At 34.0% G+C, this 17,877-nt stretch overlaps 2 long non-coding RNA genes and 1 pseudogene across 2 annotated transcripts; 2 read left to right on the top strand and 1 right to left on the bottom strand.

Moving 5' to 3' along the window:
* Positions 1-118: 118 nt before the first annotated feature.
* Positions 119-2,562, top strand: LOC128183852 (uncharacterized). The gene is made up of 3 exons (XR_008243657.1): positions 119-199; positions 907-924; positions 1,031-2,562. It is a non-coding gene; the product is annotated as an uncharacterized LOC128183852 (long non-coding RNA).
* A 933-nt stretch (positions 2,563-3,495) lies between these two features.
* LOC128183851 (uncharacterized) lies at positions 3,496-15,885 on the top strand. The gene is made up of 3 exons (XR_008243656.1): positions 3,496-4,159; positions 4,551-4,653; positions 13,961-15,885. It is a non-coding gene; the product is annotated as an uncharacterized LOC128183851 (long non-coding RNA).
* On the bottom strand, positions 5,355-10,685 carry LOC128183850 (piggyBac transposable element-derived protein 4-like; annotated as a pseudogene).
* Positions 15,886-17,877: the final 1,992 nt, after the last annotated feature.

The following is a 17,877-nucleotide window of genomic DNA, read 5'->3' as shown; positions in this document are numbered from 1 at the left end:
TTTGTCCCGATGTCAATAGGAACTGTTTCATACTTTTCAGTATTTTCAGTACTTTATTTTTTAAGCCTCGTTAGGTTAATATGAAGTCATCAAATCCTTCCTGGTTAGTTTAGTCATACATGTCATACATGTCATACATGTACAATGAAGGATCTTCTATGTGTGTTAATGGCTTTTGCCTTCCTAATGACAACAAATGGTGAGTTTTATTAGTTCGTAAGTATACAGACAACGTTTAACATTAAAAGACAGTTTTGTAATTCTTCTGCTTTCTTAAACGTATTCTATTTATTTATACAACATTACTAATATGCATTTTTTTTCTGAAACATACTTTTTTCATAAAAATGATCTATCTGTATACATGTATTCACAGTCCATGTTAGTCATTGGGGGAAGCACGTTAGGAATTTCCGTTTGGTAGTAAAAAAAAAATCGTTTACATTGCCATTTATTGTTTGTGTTATATGATATTGTATTTTTTATTATGTATTATGAAACATAAATACTGTTAAGTAGTTTCATATTTGGTATGCAATATAAAATTTATATTACATATGAACAAAACGGTTACTCGGTGGCTTTCCATAGAGTGTGACAATAATTTTCAGTTTTTACATAATACACGCGCTGTATACTCAATTCATCGTGTTTTATGTCGCTTGTGCAAGTACGCATACTTATGATATTATGATATAATTGCTCGGTAACATCACTCATTGGCCTGGGGATGTTGATTTGTTCGGTTAAAGTAGCCCACAAAACTAATTATGATATTATAAGAGCAAATTTTAATGCTTGATAGCAACTGGTTTTTATTCCAATTTACTTTAATTTCTCACTCAATTGTTAATACAAATATAAATAACAAATATTTAAAATTTAACGTCTAATTCTCTTTTTCAGGACAATGTCCATCGAATGGTGAGTACAACTCCAAAATATTATTTTATGAAGAATTCAAACAGTGTTTAACAGTTGTTTATTTTTATTTTATTTAATATGTGTTTGTCAATTACTATAATTGTAGTTGGAAATATATCAATAACTACCTGTAGCAGAGTATTTAAATCGGGACCACGGATCTACGTGGACTTTAACAAAATTAACCAACCATGCGAATGTACTGTGGCCCTCCTTGGATTTGCTGGGGATTTACTTGTGACAGCGGAACCATTAACAATAATATCATGTAATACGAAAGTGGTAGTAAATGGAAGTCATACATTTGGCTGTCCAATTCCACAGGGATCGTCAGTTACGTTTACATTGTCATTACACCAATCTATAAATGTAGAAGCAGAATACTCACCAACATTTTCCCCAGGAACCTTTTATCAATGTCTAGGATTTTAAAGGTAACGGTAATAGATTTATTATTATCAAAGGCGATGGGATTTTGATTTGTTAACTTAGATAGTAGCGCAACAAATGATATTCTTAATATACAAATTTAATGAGCTATTCTTTACAACATCGAAAGCCATCAGAACGACGCTTTTTTATAACTAATGTTAACAAATTAAAAATGTATTTACCAAAAGCCTCCTTGAATAAACAAGCATTCTGAGAGTATTGTATAAGCAATACACGTCCCCATTTGGTTTGTAGAAATTTGTGAAAATAATGCACTGTTATGCAGAATATCATTCCTTACCGTCTTCTGCACCCCGAATCAACAGTTTAACCCGATAACGAACCCGATTGTAAAAATACAAAATACCCTCTGGATTAAATTTACAACACAATGCTTGACACTATTTTACAGAACTTATTTGTTTGTTAGAAACAATAGAAGGAATGGTCCAATTAATGCACGATAATATTACTGACTACATACCTTCCTCGTTCATTCAATACACACCGAACCCGGTCATTGAAATATTGGAATATAAAAAATTAATTTTCTCGAAAATATGTCAACCAGACGCCACAAAAGTGTAAACTTGATCTGTAGTGTGACATTTTGAAGCTTTTCAGCAAAGAACAAGTGCACTTAAGCTATAGAGAATGGGGCCTTTTTCAGTGCCGTTTTTATGTAGGGAATATCAACAGATTGCTTTTTTCTCGTAATAGTTAAGCACTGATGGATACTTAAGATTTATATGCACGCTTAAATTTACCAAAATTAGCATACAGTTTAAAAAATTGAGGATTTTTAAATGCCTATAAACAATCTAAATCCATAAAAATCGAACCGAACCTACTTGAATTGTGTCTATTTTAATCAGAGGGAGGAGAAATTGAAATCAACATTGTTCTGTTGGTGGATCGATTGGCACATTTGAAAAACGTCTACCTGGATAGAACCCACGTGATTGTTTGAAATAATTTATTCCATGCGTGGGTTCAAACATGGGTCACGCATGTAATAGCTTTCGCTTGCTATAGGAAAAACCTTGAAATTTTCATACGTTTTTCATTTTTTAGGTACCAGCCTAATGTAGTACAAACTTCTTATTTTCACAGGAGTTTCCTAAATGTATAATGCGTATTTTGTCTTTTCCACAAGTTTGTACTCGGTTAGGCTGACAGTAAACAAAGGCTTTGAAATGAATGCCCGTCCTCCATCTACTATACAAAGTCACGAATGTGGGCTGACCCCTACTTATATAATAGTGTTGTGTTGTGCATGTACTATGCCTAAATAGTAGTCAGGGTTTGATACATAGTGCACGAGCCGGAGTGTTGAATATACTGACTTGCTTTGCTATAAGTTGCTGTGACGTTCGAGTGTTGACAAGTTCTTAAAAAAATCACCGGAAAAGCAAGAGTTTGTAAGGGTTTTTTTTAAAATTAATCAATTGATTGTTTATTTAATCAACAAGTTGTTGTACAATAAAAAGTCAACAAAGGTTTATGTTCTTTTTCAAGAAATGAGAGACGTTTGGCCCTACCGAGAAAACTCGAAATGTTTAGCAGACGAAATCTCATTGAATTTTTTTTCTTGTACATTCTTTATCAAGCGTTATTTAAAAAAGCGTTTTTGTGATTCTCATGTAGAATTTCTTTGAAAAATGTTCAATCAATTTCTTCAAAAGTTTATAAGAAACTTTAACTTTAAAATTACCGTCAATAATGAAGTGTTTTTGGAAAAATGAATAATTTTAATTGCTTGATGTCAGTCTATATATCTACGTTTTATATATATAAATACCGATGACTATTATAACTGCTAATGTAGCGTAGCGGTAACTCGTTGGGCTTCATGCTAGAATGGTTTTAGCGTCGTGAATTCGAATCCCGCTGTTGGCGCTGGAAATATTTTCGTTGAAAACATTCGCCGTGCTCTATTTCGGCATAGTATGCTTACGCTATATAAATCCTTTGATACTATGCTAAAATAGATGGGTATTGAATATATAGTGTCAAACTGACAGAAGGCATAATAATATGCTGTTACGCTTCGTGCTTTTTATATACAATAAATTCAGCGCTAAAACTTGTTAGTTCTTATGGATTAGATATCAATAAGTGATTTTAGGGGGGGGGGGGGAATATTCTTAATTTGAATCTTCATTCTTTCACTTTTTATCGGGACCGATAAGTGCACTCGTCCTTTCATATTATTCCTCAAACGCATAAAGGAAAAAAGTGTGGAAAACTGGAGTGGGACAGACAGACAGACAGACGGACGAACGGACAGACACGGAAAGACGGATAGCCGGACAGCAGACGACAACAAGATGTGATCAAAGAGCTCAGAGCTAAAAAGTATATAAGCTACCCCCAGTATTGGCTTACCATTCATTGTAATTGTGTCATTTATTTTTCTGCTTTTCACAGTTGAGTTAACCTTTATTTAATGCTTCTTAGTTTGACAATGAATGTCATCAATGCATTTATGTGAAAATGTTGTTGTTAAAATTATTGCAAGTAATATTTTTTTTACTTTTCTGTAATATCAACATTTTTCAATACTTTTTTTATAGGCCTGTATTAAGACATGCAATCTTTCTTTTTTATATTGGTTTTCGTCAAGGTGGAGACCTTGGTGTTTTTTGTGACCGTAAACTTGAAGGAAAACCATCCATGGCAATATCTACTACATCCGCTTCGTCCACTACACGGCTATCCAGTCCATCTTTTGTGGTTTCATTTACGGAACTTATAGCTACATCTGCAATCAACAAGAAAAAATCGTCAGAGGAACTGAAATGTGATCACTGTAGAGGTATCTTCTTATCAATATATGATAAGGAAATGATAATAATAGTTAGCTTCACAAGAAGATTTTCATAGTCTCTTCTACTTATATTTGAATTCTAGTTTGGAACTGCACAATATTGTCGATATTTTTTTCAGTAGCATATTCTTGCTACATACCTGTTAATAACATTCCCAGCAACAAATACAGAGATTTTGGATATGCGATGCACCTTATTGTACTAAAACTGTTACGTTGTCTCCAAATCAGATACGGATCTTTCACAGTTGATATCGATATGATATCGATATGAACACTGATTGGATACGTATCACACCCCTTCCAGAACACCGACAATTTTTCCACTTCTATATTAGGAAAAGACTATGTTTTCTAATTTCAGCCGAGTCGTTGTTGTCTTTACAAATCCCACTGGCTATATTCGTGGTGATTTCAACACTTTCAACAATACTGAATATATACTTTTATATTAACATCAAATCGAGGTATGTATAATAAAGTTTGCTTTCAATTTTAAATTTAGTTTTATTTTTGTAAACTGTTTTACACACAAATTAAACGAGCTTTGACGAATTATTAGAAAATACACATAATGCTCAATTAAACCAAATACCATCAGATATAAATAAGGTTTTTAAGTAAACAAATGAAAATTTAAAAGAAATGTGAAAAAATCCATTTTGAGGTCATTGCAGTGTGATATTTAAGGAATAAGAAATCATTTTTTTTAGTATTATGAAGGGATCAAATATGGCCCGATGTGATAAAGTAAATCATAATTCCCAACGGGCTTTATTTGACTTAATCATCCCGACAGTATTTGGACACCTCATGATATTCCATAAATGACCCCTTACTACTAATATTTATATAATTTTAAGCAATTGTACTGTTTTAAGAATAAGGAATCATTCTATTAGTAAGAGGAGGCGATCAAATAATGTTGGGGGTGAGCAAATCCAATAAAGACCGAAGGACTTAATGCTAGATTTGATTGGTCCCGACATTAGTTGATCATCTCATAATATTCAAACAATGATTCCTTCACTCTTTAACCCCCAGAACCTTTCCCAATTTACCAAAATAAAGTTATATAATAAAAAATTGAATTTAACTTAATACTGGTTATTTTTTTACTCAAATAACTATATATGGAATGAAAGACATTTTTTTAGCAGATTTTAAATTTGATTTAAAAAAGTCAAATATGCGGTTGCCATGGCAACGTTTTGGGCTTAAATCATAAAATAATGTTTTTTCATAGATTTTTCATTGAATAGTGGAATATTTTGATACCATATTGAACGATAAAGTAATATACAGAATATTCTACAGAAAAATACATTGTAAAGTATTATTGAACAGCTGGAGTTCTAATCGAAACAATTTGAAACAACTTTTTTATGTTGCTTGCGCAACATTTGGCATTTTCTGATCAAAATAAAAGTAACAACAAACAATTGTAATAAAGTTTCAAAGTGTGTCTTTAGTGACCCAAAAAAGGCAATAACAGTCTGCAATGTGGTATATAATATTACCGACGATATATTTTTTTCCTAATTATACATCCTTGAAAACACAGAAACAATAGTTACCATAGCAACAAGACCACAAGCTTATCAAGGTATCTCAATAAAAATATTTCATTATGAATACAACAAAATTCAAATGGAAAGAAACCAAGAAGCTGTATCAATTTTTCAAGAAAATCAATGAATAAAGAATTCAGCTTTGGTATACAATAGAAATATTAAATACATGTACAGAAATTAAAAATGGTTGTCATGGCAACAGTTACCAGCACTCAGTGATGAATAGTTTATTTTTTTTAATAACATATTTAGATTATTTTTTAGATTTAGGTTTTGAAAATACATGGTACACGACAAAATCACCTTTGAAAAAATGCAAACCATTTGAATGGATTAGATAAGTGCTTGGAGCCATCAAATAAAGTAGACGCATATTATTTGAACAAAACATGCAATTATAAACAGACATTACATGATATATTAACCTATTCCATAAGCAAGTGATGATAAGTGTGATAGGCCTGAAAACAAGCTCCTCTACACAGATGTACATTACAAATGCTACAACCAAAAAATGTGTCACTTCTTCTGCCATTCTTCTTGCACTGTTTGCATCTTCCTCGCGGTCTTGTCAACTTTGTGCTGATGTGCCGGTTGATGTTAGCAACACTTATACCTGCAACTCCCCTTCCACATGAAGGTGCCCGCTTTCTGCTAGAGAAATCTCCAATAAGTTTCTCTGCGATAGACAAGTTGCAGTCAACCATAGAGAAATGTTTTGTTGGTTTTCTTGTTCCTGGGGTTTTAAACCAAAGAAGGAATGTGTTGATCAGAGAAATTTCAAAAATATAGTTGACCAGATACTTCCAAAACTTTTTGGATGGACGGCCAACTGGACACTTGGATCTGTATTGTTGTGTTCTGTCTACACCATAGTAGTGTTGTTGGTAGTGCTCAACTGCAGGGGGGGGGGGGGGGGGCGCTGAATGATGATAACACCACCACCCCGAACCCTTCTTTGAGCTGGCCCATCTCCGAGAGGGTCAGATGTTGTAGATGCAATGTGAACCTGAGATAAAATTCATATGAAAAATTAAATAAACCTGTCTTTTGGAATCATTTGAAAACATGTTTATTCTCGCAAATATCCATTGGTTTTTTTTTTACGTAAAACAGATAAGCACTGAACCTAGACTTTTACAAATACAACACCTATTTTACCACATAAAAACTACGTACAGGTTTAGCATCATTCCATACGGTGGCAACAAGATTATTATGTTGCATCTGTTCAGCATCTCCTCTCTCGGGAAGGTGTGGGTTCTTCAGCTGTGAGGGAAACCCTTTCCTGTTTGCCATTATAGTCCCACAACCATATACACCGTAGGATTCAAGAGTTTGGAGAAGGGGAATAGAAGTGAAATATCTGAAGGAAAAGAAAACCAACAATATAATGAACTTAAGGTGGTATGGGACATCTGTAAATATTAATGTGGATTAAAATACATTATAATTGACATACTTTGAACGGTTTAAAATTTTCAAATTTTACAATATTTTACCAAATAATAGCTTTTAAAAATATTCTATCTGAGAGGTAAAAATTGTAAAATCCCCAGCAGTATTCGACCTCAGGACTTTCATATTCATAGCAATCCCTCCAACTCACTATGCTAAGCTGTTAGGTGACAATATTGGGAAAGAAACTAGCTACTTATATAATTACACTTGGTTTTATTGTTTATTTCGATAAACAATACGTCACAACATGGAAGTGTTCCATACCACCTTAATTTCACAATTTTAATAAAATAAGATTAAGAAAAAGTCATATTACTGATGGACTGATTCTGATTTTTTTTAAAGTCGTTAAAATATGACTGCATGCGCGAGACACGTAATTGTATGTTCCTTTTATAAATTTAGTCATTTTAAAATGAGACATCAAACTTAAATTAATAATCAGGGACAATATTTTACCCATTCCCATTTCAGTCTCGAGCAACTATGACAGGATAGAATGTAAACATATGTAAATAATCCCCTAAAATGGAGTAGTATGAACACGGTCAAGATTGTAATTCAAAACTTTTGGCATTGGTTTACATATTTGTCAATATAGGAGAGACATACTAGTAGAAATATAGTAGAAGTATACAAAAGTTTTCTATTTCACAAGAACATAAATGTGTCACATTTCCTGCAAATAAATGAAGTAGCACTCAAGCATTTCATGCATCTCTAGAAAAAGTCCCCCCCCCCCCATCCCCCAAAAATAAAAATTAGATAAAACACACAACTGATAAAACCTATTCTGTGTCACACCAAATTTATGGTGCATAAACTCTGAAATTCTTCTAACCTTTGTTCATAAAAAGTCATTAAACAGGCAGACATTCTGACAATAATTAATTTACCTATCGAAGAACACATGATGACCTTTCCACTTCAGTGGCTTGCATAAATGTTTAACGACTCGTTCCCCTAGTGATGGGCCACACATTGAATCATGTTTACCAAGATACACTCTGTAATCATTGGTGTAGCCACTTGGTTCACATCTCATCCATATCTTCATGAAAATAAAGTTTCCATGTCATAACATTTATGATATTTAACGTTTCAATATTTTTTTCAATTTCACATAAAAAGTGTCAGTAAACTTTCTGGGGTTTTTAAAAATAAAACTTTAAAAATATATTTTTAAAAATAATGATCACTTCGGGAATCCAAGGTGTTGATAAGATATGAAGATTACAAAAGTTATAAATATTGAAATACCTTTAGACCGCGCTTTATTGGTTTTCCTGGCGTGTACTGCTGTGCATAATGGTGTCCCTTGTACCTTTAAGAATATGAGAATTGAATCATAATACAGGCAAATCTATACATACTGGATAAAGTAATGTAGTAGGAAAGGAAGAATGAACATATAAATATAATGAAAATATATGGCTTGACTGGAAATCAAGGCCAGGACCCAAGCAGCTCTCACTAGCATAATGCTAACAAGTTGCGTTTAGAAAGTGGATAGAAAAAGAGCAAGGATGAAATGCCATGACATGTACCTTATCATTCCTTCATCTATACTCTGACATTTCCCTGGTTTGTAAAACTTCTGGAAATTTCCTCTTGTCATGTCGATAAGTGGTCTGATTTTATGAAGTCTGAAATGTAATAAAACATGTATTTGGGGAGGGGAGGGGGTGGTGGTGGAGGATTTCAACTGCAAGCCCACACCCCCTTTGAAAAATTCAAAGATATATAGTTCACATAGTAAAGTACCGTAAATAGATCTTGGAACCCACCACCCCTTCCCTGGCAAACAGAATGTCTGCATTCGTATATACATGTAATATACTTGTTCACTGAATTAGTAGTTTTGTATTCTAGTTTTGATATTTCGGTTTTAGTCAAATCTCCAAACCATGGTCCAAAGCTTGACATGCCAAGACTCTACTAATACTGAACCACTGATTGTGACTTAGGACATGTCATTTACATCTGGTTGTTCATGTTATTTTCTAAGTAAAATGGTATGTGAATAGAAGTAAGCTATGAAAATCAAAACCAAATACAATTTATATTACTTTCAAACAACTTGAAGATAAAATGATCCAGTTTATATTTCATCAGGGTTTATTTTTTACTTTTCTCCCTGTGCAATGCACGTGTCGGTTGGAATCACTCATACTGGGGGAGTAAGTTTTATTACCAAAGGAACTGAATGATATAAAAAATTGTTTCAAGTATTTGTTCAATGTGAATATTTTAGCACACGCTTTTCTGTTTGCTAATTTTTTTAAATTTTTTTTTTTACAAATGTGTCTTTACAATCTTTACATAAAATTAATAATAGCAAACAAAAATATATCAAATTCCCTCACAAAAAAAAATTAGTTTTGTATAAACCAAAGCAAAACCACATATGATACCTGTCATAATTCGGTGATCCAGCAGGTGCTTGAGCCTGGTTGTCATTTATGTGCAGATACTGCAGCAATTTTTCAAACCTTGTCCTTGTCATGCATTTCTTGAAGCCTTCATTTCCTGGGAGAATGAAAACCAGAAATATTAATTCTTAGGGGGTATATTATTTAAATTTTCTCTTTCTGTGTGGCAGGTTGTTTTTGTTCTTCTATTTTTTTTTAAAATATAATTTTGTGTATTTTATATCGTACCAGCGGCTTAGCTTAGTGAATTTCTTGCAATATATGCAATGCAAATCATATATTTTACTTACCAATAAATGGGTTTTCCGACCAGTACATATCGATGCGAGGTAACTGATTTATTCCCATGATGATATTCAGTCCAAAGAAAGCTTTCATTTCTGGGCTAGTTGTGGGGTACCAAATCGAATGGCGGGAACCTTTGCGAGTCATTTCCTGTTCTGCATATCTGTTCGTCTCCTGAGCCGCGGTTTCAAAGAAATCTTCGTTTATCATGAGATAAAAAAACTTCAACAAGTCATCGTCAGGCAGTAAAGTATGATCTGGGCCTACTTGTTCAGTAAATGGTGCTATGTCCACTGGGTGGAGATCGTAAGACCAGAAGTCATCATCAGTTGCTTCTGTTTGTTGGCTGTCAGGCTCCATTGATGACTCTGTCTGCTGTGTATCATCGTCACTGTCTGTGTCCGATGAAAATTCATGTTCACTAAATAGCTGGAGATCTGAACCCTCAGACAAGGTATCGCTATCGTCATCCGATGAACTGTTCTCCATTTCTATTGTCAAACTCGAAATCCCGCGCTTGTTCAATGTTTACATTGTAGCGTAGTAACGGAAAAGGGAGATAAATTCAGCTTGTTGTGATCTCGGCAAAAGACTTCGTATTTTATAAAATGTTGACAAAATATATATGATTATAAGAAGCAGTTACTAGCTTGGTCCATTTAAGTTTTATATACAAATATAAATACGTAATGCAATTGATACTAGCCGATACCGCGTGGATGAAAACTAAAAAATATATGTACAACAACGTAATACTATTGAACCCTGCATGTTTATAATTTTGTTCTTCTAAAAAATCACATGAAACATGTATAACAAATATCAAGGATGTTATAAAAAGTGGTGTATTACTTGTTTACTTAATAATTACGAAGATTTTTTTTATTTAAATCGGTGCTAACGAGCTGTAAAAGCCACCCTTGTCCGACAATGCGCATTCAAAATGAAGAGCTAAAAATCATTTTAAATTTTAACTATGATATATTTTTTAAATTATTAATCATTCTTATTTAATTACTCCTGTTCTCCCGAGGATTTGTATTTTCTTTTGATATCTAGTTCTTTATCATACGATATAAAATAAGCGAGTAATTAAACTTTTAATAATGTATTATCAAAGTGCGTCCAAATGCGTCAATGGGGGTTAAAGGGTTAAGCCCCTTTCACAATTGGTGCACGAGAACATTACAACCCTTTGCGAATGGAATTTTTTGGATTCGCACTAGCTCTTCCATACGTTGCACGAGCTCTCGCATACGTTGCACGAGCTCTCGCATTCGTTGCATACATTTTAGTGCTCGCATCAAGTCTCCACAAAATAGTGGACATGCACACAATTCAGACGCGACCAAATGCGATCCGAATCATCGCAGAGCAATGCACAAACAATAGTAAGAACGTTTTACAACGTTTTGTGTACTCGCAAGAGTGATGCACGATTTTTAAAGGTCGTAAAATGAATCGCTGCTGTATATGCGTGTGTTTTGCGACCATGAGACTGTTGCTCAACATGTCTCATGTAATATTGCAACATTTGACTATCATTGCACTACTTATCAGCCTCTGTATGCCACTAGTATATATACCCTGTATTAACATCTCTGTTTTAGACCATAATTGACAATAAACATTTATTGCATGATTGTGAGGGAAATATGAAGTTTTATTACTCCAGGAAAAATCATATTTACTGAGGGCTTCGCCATTATGCAATAAACGTTTTTTTTTTAACCAGCAACATATGTTTAAACTTTGATTTCTAAAAATTGTCTGACTTTTCAATAGCAATAACGTCATGATTGTTTGATTTCGTATGTTATTGTCTCACTTTTCTTTCATAATTTCGAATCATAGAAAGTTGGTTTCGTGATATAAAGAAAATCATGTTAATAATATGCTGCTGCGTCTCTGTTTCTTCTTGGGCGGCATGTTTTCTCGCTTCTAACTATTTCTACTGAAGAGCGTCGACAATTTCCGGTATATACCCCCTCTGCCTCGCACGAGCATTCGTACCATGGAACGTATGATCGCACGTCCAATCGCATTGGTGCACGTTCAATCGTCCGATCACCTGGTCTCTCGCGCGATCCTATTGCATTATCTTTTAACAGTCACTTTCATTGTACAACAGCCGCACAAAGACGCAATATATATCGCAAGATTTAATGCGTTTACATCACACAACGCTCGCTTAGATCGTGTGAATTTTGTACGAATACCTTTTAAAATGCGATTAACTCGGCAACAGTTTAAGATTCATGTCTAATGTTTTCGGTTGCACGAATATTTTGTCGCTTCTGATCGTGCGCCAATTGTGAAAGGGGCTTTAGTACTTATATTTATAAGATGTTCAGCAGTTAAACGATTAAAAAATAAAACAAATCATCGACTTTCGATACAAAATCAATTCGTACTGTTGTCACAGACAAGGGCCAAAGGGTTTTATAGCGCCGACCGAAATTATCACCTCAAAATAGTTAAAGAAAGATTCCTTATTACTTATATTTATGTTATTTTAAGCCATCGTATGTTTAAATATTTGAATAAATAAGCAAACCCCACTGGCGCCTCAATTTGGCGTCATTTGAAGTTATGGGTTATATAGTACAAAATTGATACATAGTGTTATCACAGGCAAAGACACTGGAAAATGTAAAAATTTAGCGACCAGTAAAAAGATATATCAGATAACCTTAACAATTAATGATGTTTTATAGCTAGTACAGTGGCCGCCACACTGTCTGGCGCATGCGCACTAAAAACAAACAAGATCATGCGAAAAAGCTTGGGCGAAAACGATACCTGAATAAAATTGTATGTAATTGACCGAAATAGAGAAAGAAAGGCGAAGACGAAAATGCGAAGGTGTGAATGCGAAAGAGCGATATTAATATCATTCCTTCGTCTTCGCATCTTTGCACTTCGCCATTCTGTCTTCTCACTTCTCGTTTGCCTTCGCAACTTTGCATTTTCGCCATTGCACCTTTGCATCTTCGTCCCTAAGGTAAAAATGTAAAGATGCGAGTGACCCAAACAAAACACCATAGGACACAGCAATTGGACAGCAGATAGACATGGATTTGCTGTCTTTGGCAGAAAATCCGTTACTGGGATACTGTCATTCTTTTCCTTAGTCTTTCCTCAAGAAAATGACTACAAGGAGAACAGGCAGTTCAATACTTTAAAAGCCTCTCTAAAATGAGGACAACTTCGGTTTATAAAGACATTGTATGCCCTTTTAAATATAGCTAAACCCACAATACTATTTATTGTATTTGTTGGGAATCAACTGGCAAAATGTCGAATGACGAGATGTCAGAGCTGGTTAAGTCCTGCTTTGCTCAAAAATATGTAGCGGAGCCTGAAGACCATAAACTTTGGGAAAAATCTTAAATGTAAATGGATATATACGATCATAATCATAATCAAAGACGCAATATATATCGCAAGATTTAATGCGTTTACATCACACAACGCTCGCTTAGATCGTGTGAATTTTGTACGAATACCTTTTAAAATGCGATTAACTCGGCAACAGTTTAAGATTCATGTCTAATGTTTTCGGTTGCACGAATATTTTGTCGCTTCTGATCGTGCGCCAATTGTGAAAGGGGCTTTAGTACTTATATTTATAAGATGTTCAGCAGTTAAACGATTAAAAAATAAAACAAATCATCGACTTTCGATACAAAATCAATTCGTACTGTTGTCACAGACAAGGGCCAAAGGGCTTTATAGCGCCGACCGAAATTATCACCTCAAAATAGTAAAAGAAAGATTCCTTATTACTTATATTTATGTTATTTTAAGCCATCGTATGTTTAAATATTTGAATAAATAAGCAAACCCCACTGGCGCCTCAATTTGGCGTCATTTGAAGTTATGGGTTATATAGTACAAAATTGATACATAGTGTTATCACAGGCAAAGACACTGGAAAATGTAAAAATTTATAAATATTACGAAGAAATCGTACGCATTTAGCCCACATTAATAAAAAGTTTACCTTTTCCATATTTTAGAAACAAGTCTAAGAAGGATAAAACTAACTCAAACGTTATAATGAGCAATCGAGGGGGAAGTGAACCGAATGCTGAAACCTACACAGAACTAGGAAAAACGGCAGCAAGAGAATCTGAAAACCAGTACGAATCGATCACACGCCAGGAAAACAACATGAACACTAATGCTTTATAAACTTTTCTAAAATTTGAAATTCACCTTGCCTGAAATTGGACTTAATACATGTATAAGAAGTAGTATTACACTTTTGTGGTTGATATTATATATTCATGAAAACTGCTGAGTATTTATGTAATAAATGTAACATTGGAATGCAAAGAAAACCACACAAATTGGAAAATAAATGTTATTATAGTATATTGATAATAACTGGAAATCAAAAAGTTTGAAAATTGTACTAGTTTTTTAAGCTAAAAATACGAGTTTAACACGGAATACTCGAACAAACATCAGTGCATATACATGTACATGTATGTGTATATTTTGTATTATGTAATTCATATAATGAATGTATTATGCATGTAAATGTTGACAATGACGTACGGACTGTTGTTTGTTTCACCGTAAAGAGCTCCAACAATTTTACAATACAGAATGCTTGTGTTATAGCCATTTAACTTTTAGAAATATTTGCTTTTGATATAGGTTTCAGTGCAAACGATTGATTACTATTTTTCACCTTACTTTGTGTATTGTACATAATGATTGTATTCCACCTTCTCTTATTATTTAATTGGTGGTACACAGAAATAAGCGCAGTTATTGTGTGTATACGTGTTTGCGTATCTGGGTGTTTTTTAGTTCTAAACAAATCAAGAATTTGACAGTATTTTGTACGTGTATATAGAGGAGGTTTTTTAAACTGTTCGCTTTTAGAATAAACATGACTGCAGTATTGTAATTTGTATCATATATGCTATCAAATGCATATTTTGCAGTTGGGACCACTCCCATCCTTGCACGCTCGCTTTGTATAATGAAATTCAAATGTTACTGTGTTTAAAAACCCATAATATTGAATCAGGGTAAGCAGACTGGTGTAAGTGGCAGAAATCTGGAAAAACATACACACTGTTGTATGCAGTACATTTTATATGGAGTACATGATGATTAGGCTTAGCGACCAGTAAAAAGATATAACAGATAACCTTAACAATTAATGATGTTTTATAGCTAGTACAGTGGCCGCCACACTGTCTGGCGCATGCGCACTAAAAACAAACAAGATCATGCGAAAAAGCTTGGGCGAAAACGATACCTGAATAAAATTGTATGTAATTGACCGAAATAGAGAAAGAAAGGCGAAGACGAAAATGCGAAGGTGTGAATGCGAAAGAGCGATATTAATATCATTCCTTCGTCTTCGCATCTTTGCACTTCGCCATTCTGTCTTCTCACTTCTCGTTTGCCTTCGCAACTTTGCATTTTCGCCATTGCACCTTTGCATCTTCGTCCCTAAGGTAAAAATGTAAAGATGCGAGTGACCCAAACAAAACACCATAGGACACAGCAATTGGACAGCAGATAGACATGGATTTGCTGTCTTTGGCAGAAAATCCGTTACTGGGATACTGTCATTCTTTTCCTTAGTCTTTCCTCAAGAAAATGACTACAAGGAGAACAGGCAGTTCAATACTTTAAAAGCCTCTCTAAAATGAGGACAACTTCGGTTTATAAAGACATTGTATGCCCTTTTAAATATAGCTAAACCCACAATACTATTTATTGTATTTGTTGGGAATCAACTGGCAAAATGTCGAATGACGAGATGTCAGAGCTGGTTAAGTCCTGCTTTGCTCAAAAATATGTAGCGGAGCCTGAAGACCATAAACTTTGGGAAAAATCTTAAATGTAAATGGATATATACGATCATAATCATGATTTCAATAAATCTTAAAAGTTATAATTGTAAAATGTTTCTTGTTTTTTTGTTGGACAAACATTTTTTTTAAGTCTGGCAAGTGAAGGGACTATATTTGATATGGTCATTTATCTGCCACCAATTTTAACCAATTTCTAAATGGTATCGTATCAAAATTAAAACTTTATTAAACTTTATACAGAGGGTGGCTGCCACATAATCTTGATATTAGTCAACATTGTCCAATAGCTGTTTATCTATGACGTCACCAAAACGGGCTAATTCCCGCAATTTTGCAAACAAATGAAAATATTGTCATTCTTTCTTAATATTGTGCCTTTGGTAGTAAAGAGCGCAGGTCTGCTTAAGTACAATTTTAACATTTTTTTTTGTTCAAATAATTAGACATATCGTTAAAAATAGTACTTAAGCAAGCATGCGCGCGATGTTTCCCAGTCGAAAAACCGTCCGAAAACACCCATTGTTTGCTTCAAATCATCAATTTATTAAAAAAAAAAAAAATGACAACTTTTAGAACGCCATTTCTAAATTTTGACGTCAATGTTGTGATAACCTCTACAATAATTACTTTTAGTGATTTTAACTCTCTTTAACCTTATTTTTAAAGCTCTTTATTAAACTTTAATTTTGGGGGCGAGAAATATGTAATACCGCATATAGTCCTTTGTTGTATCACTTGCCCTTTGACATGTGAGTTATAAAACAATTACAGACCCCTGGTTTGTCTTAAATTATGACGAAAAGTTGAAAGAGGAAATATTTCCCATACTCACTAAAATTAATATGTTTAACCATATGAACAGAATTTTTGAGAAAGTGGGTATAAATACCATCCAGACAAGGGAGTTCTCTTCCTTGACCTTTGCATATAAAGTCTAATGGAAAAATCTTTTTAACAAAAAGAAGTTGCAGGAAGGGCATGGTTGTGGCAACACTTACTTGTAGTACGCTCAGTGCATTTATGTGATTAACAAAAGCTATCTACGTTATAAACTAGATGGCCATGCCCAAAAAGAGATGATCGTTATCGTAAATTTAAAGGATTGCCATGTTGTGGGCGTATTTGAGCGAATAAATCAGGCACTACAAAAGAATGACATGGCTTGATAAACTCAAAGCAGAACATAAATGATCTTTCACCTTTGTGTGTGCATCAACTGACTGTGCTAGTGTCATAGAGGGAAACATTCAGGGGTTATTGCAATGATATGGAATGGAATATTTCAAGAAGTACCCAATCACTATGCTGCGTCAAAACTTGAACTCGATGTACCCAATGCTGTAAAATGCATACCTTTTATAAAATATATTTCAGTACCGTAAGAGGGTTGTTTATACTGTACAGAGCATAATTCATGTAGTTGAAAAACCTCAAAAGTGAAGCTGATTCTCTTGAATTATATGTTATGAGTTTTACAGACGCGGTTGCCTTGATGTGTTATGTTCAAACAACTTCTTAAAAACCATGTTCATCATGCTCGACTTTCTTCTTAACATTACTGGTGTATCACAGGTATGTGTATGCATTATTGAATTATTGCGTACGAGTAAAATATATAACCTTTAGTTTTCCAACACTTTTTGTAAGCATTTACTTTTATATTAGACATGCTAGCACAAGGATACATGTACCTAACACTTGAAGTCCAAGACTAGTGGAGGGGTTAATTATGGATTGAACTCTCTTAAGACAACACCTGACAAGCAGATGCGTAAATTTGTAGAGCACTTCAAGGTACAGGAACCCAAATTTAATGATATTCAATTGAAAGGTCGGGTCAAGGGTGTAAAGGAGGAAAAAATGATAAACCTTGTCTAAAAGTTAAAAGTGCTTCTAATAGTTGTAACAAGATTTCAATGTCAGAGTATGTTTTGTGTTGGAATGTTGATTTTTCTTTGTTCTAGGAGACATTCTTCAAGGCAGTTTTTGAAAGGCTCCAGATGTCCTGCCAGCCACCAACTGAATTTCCTTACTATTTTTCCACAGTTGGAAGTGTTGATGTATGCGCTCATTGCACATTACCCGCAGAAAAT

The sequence above is a fragment of the Crassostrea angulata genome, chromosome 5 (genome assembly GCF_025612915.1).
Source record: "Crassostrea angulata isolate pt1a10 chromosome 5, ASM2561291v2, whole genome shotgun sequence".
NCBI lineage: Eukaryota > Metazoa > Mollusca > Bivalvia > Ostreida > Ostreidae > Magallana > Magallana angulata.
This window is presented reverse-complemented; position numbering and strand designations above follow the sequence as displayed.